The sequence below is a fragment of the Triticum aestivum genome, chromosome 2B (genome assembly GCF_018294505.1).
Source record: "Triticum aestivum cultivar Chinese Spring chromosome 2B, IWGSC CS RefSeq v2.1, whole genome shotgun sequence".
Taxonomy (NCBI): Eukaryota; Viridiplantae; Streptophyta; class Magnoliopsida; order Poales; family Poaceae; genus Triticum; species Triticum aestivum.
In genome coordinates this window covers 516,776,863-516,780,403 of record NC_057798.1, presented here as the reverse complement: position 1 = coordinate 516,780,403, position 3,541 = coordinate 516,776,863, and the positions used below count along the sequence as shown (strand labels likewise).

Here is a 3,541-nt window from a genome sequence, read left to right as displayed (position 1 = left end):
GGCCCGAGGCATACTGAGGGAGGATTCGGACTTTTTGGACTAGGCACGCACTGCAACTAGTTCAAGAGTTGAAGAACACAGAATATACACACAAGCAGGACTAGGGTTTTACGCATCTTTGCGGCCCGAACCTGGGTAAAAATCCCTCGCACTGCTTGCTAGACCCGCTCTTCGTGCAGCTCCTATCCTCGCCAACCATAGAGGGGATCGCCCCTGATCCCATAGGTGTTCGTTTTCCCCGACACTTGCCTAACATCTTCCTTGCCATCAAACTTCATACTAAGAGTAAACTCTGGTACATCCTCCTTGTCCTTGAACCTTCTATACCTTCACCATCACTGCCAATCTCATCGAGAGAATCATATAAATCAGAACTACCTTCATATGCAGTATCATTTCCATCATTTTCCTCCCCCACCTTATTTGATGACCCTATTATAGGACCACCATCCAGCATAGTGTCATCAAGGTGCTCGAGTTGTCCCGCCTTCATCTTTGCTTTATACTCCTTATATTTCTTGTTGATCTCAACAGCCTCTTCATCTTCATTGGAACTGATGTCATCATCCAAGCAGTAATCACTCTCATTGATATCCTCATCTTCATCTTCCTCTGAATTTTCATTTGCAGCCTCTAAATTCTCATTTTCATCCCCTAAATTTTCCCCTTCGGGCTCTTTTGAGTTACCAGAAGTGATTGCAATACAATCATTTTCTGTAGGTGGACAACTAGCCAATGCGAGAAAATGATCTACAGCTCCCCCTGATTCACTACTAGAATTTGGACCCATCATAAGCTCAACATCACTGCCCGACTCCCTATCGTGTTCGTCATTTTCAGAATTTGGACATATCTCCACATATATTTCAGCTACACTTCTAACACCACAAATAGGACAAGATGAGCATTGCAAAAGATATACGACAGAAAATGGTTAGAACAGGAACATAAATCAATTAAGTATGACTCAACTTTTCCCTCGACACATTAAACTATGGAGAATTACATGATTATATATGCAAGCCGATAAAAATCAAAATTATTTATTCAGAGCCAACTAGGTACAAGCTAGCCACATCTTAGTTGGTTCATTGAATCCATCGATCCGTTTTCTTCAATCTCCCCCTTGAAGACAAGTTCATCTTTCGAAGATCAAGTGTAATCCACATTGGGGCCGAAAAGTTTGACCAAAGCTGCGGAGACACAAGGTCCTGCTTGCTCTTATCATCCAAGTTGAGAACTCCCATATCACAGTGATTATTCTTCAATCCACATGCCCATAAGGAATTATCATCGGTGAAGTAGGCATGATTTGCCCTGAGAGAAGGATATTCTTCAGCACCAAGACAAAGTAGTTGATTATGCCCAAGAAACAACACATGGTCACGCAAGCAATTGATTTCCTTAAGTTCACTTCCAGCATCGTCAAATTCATATACGCTATATTGCGTAGTGTTGCAAAACACAGATGCTCCAGGTTTAGGTTCTACATTATGATCCTCAAAGATTCTACATATAAGTAGCAGACCACCCCATGGAGCTTGAACAGTGTACATGTACTCGCAATCATACTTCCTTGGTATGTTTATAATCGTCTTCCTTGTGACCACAGGGCCATTAAGATCAAAGGTGTGAAGTTCTCCCTTGTAATTACATGCAACATACAAGAAGCCATCCTTGTAAGTGCAGTCACTATAGTCATCATAAGGTGGCAACCAGGTCCAGTTATCATCACCAACCTTGCAAAAGAGAGCTGACGCACTGGATTATGGATGAGCATGACGATGTAGCTTCCAATGGATGTATCAGGGAAAACAAACGCTTTATAGTGGATCTCGTGCCGCAGCTTGTTAAGAGCAAAGATTGATGGCGAGCTATAAGCACCACGGGTTCAGTGTGCCTTGAGAACTCATACATGTGGGCATCACCATACTCATCAACTACGGGATTCACCTTCTTGATGGTGATCACCGAAGGGAGAGCAATCTGTTCACATGTTATGTGATTGGAGACGTGCATCTCAGATCTGTCATCAACAGTAACCAGCCAGCCATGTGAGGACCCTCAAACACCTAGTGCGTATAGGCGGCTCCGGGAGACTTAACTTGTATGATCTCTTCTCTGCGAGGCTATAGAGGCACGCAACACTCTCACCGGTGGATTCAGAAGTGTAGAGGAGGCATGGGGTCTACTGGAGATTGTACTGCCCAAGGCTCCGTAGGCTTGTGTATGCGGAGCGCCAGGAGGAGCAGACAGAGCCGGTACGCACGAGGTCAGGGATCTCAAGGGTGGCAAAGATACCCATCAAGATGTCCGGAGGCCACTCCGGCAGTGTGCCTAGTGTAGTCTTCTTGGTCAGTTGTATCTCAACATGTTCAACTTTGCAGAATTTCTTCAGTGAACTGGGAGTGAAGCCTAGCATCTTTGGCAAAGTTCTGAAGATTAGGGTGCACAAATACGTCCGGTGTATAGCAAGCTTCCCTAAGCTCATTATCTTGGCCATGCTACATGGCTCCATTGGACATCTTCAACTTCGGCCAAACTGACAAATTTTACAGAGTCTCTCTGCAGATATATTCAGCTTGGGTCAAACTAACAAAAACTTCAGTAAGTTGAACGCAAATTTCTGCAGAGGAAAGGCTGGCTCCTGTTCATACTTATATAGATAGATCACCAGGCGATTCAAATTCTAGTAGGAGAAGTAAATCTGAGCCCAAGAACAATACGGATATCGACTGAATTCGATTCCCAGGGCACTTCTAGTGCTACAACACGGACTGGCACTCGACAAAGATCCTGACTTGTGCTGAATTCCGGGCGAGCTTGTGAAGGAAATATGCCCTAGAGGCAATAATAAAGTTATTATTTATTTCCTTATTTCATGATAAATGTTTATTATTCATGCTAGAATTGTATTAACCGGAAACTTCATACATGTGTGAATACATAGACAAACATAGTGTCACTGGTATGCCTATACTTCAGTAGCTCGTTGAATCAAAGATGGTTAAGTTTCCTAGCCATAGACATGAGTTGTCATTTGATTAACAGGATCACATCATTAGGAGAATGATGTGATTGACTTGACCCATTCCATTAGCTTAGCACTTGATTGTTTAGTATGTTGTTATTGCTTTCTTCATGACTTATACATGTTCCTATGACTATGAGATTATGCAACTCCCGTTTACCGGAGGAACACTTTGTGTGCTACTAAACATCACAACGTAACTGGGTGATTATAAAGGTGCTCTACAAGTGTCTCCGAAGGTACTTGTTGATTTGGCGTATTTTGATATTAGGATTTGTCACTCCGATTGTCGGAGAGGTATCTCTGGGCCCTCTTGGTAATGCACATCACTATAATCCTTGCAAGCAATGTGACTAATGAGTTAGTTGCGGGATGATGCATTACATAACGAGTAAAGAGACTTGCCGGTAACGAATTGAACTAGGTATTGAGATACCGACGATCGAATCTCGGGCAAGTAACATACCGATGACAAAGGGAACAACGTATGTTGCTATGCGGTTTGACCGA

The 3,541-nt window shown here is 43.1% G+C and overlaps 1 pseudogene; it reads right to left on the bottom strand.

The window, feature by feature from the left end:
- Window positions 1–274: 274 nt before the first annotated feature.
- LOC123039277 (uncharacterized) lies at window positions 275–2,518 on the bottom strand (annotated as a pseudogene).
- Between the last annotated feature and the right edge of the window lie 1,023 nt (window positions 2,519–3,541).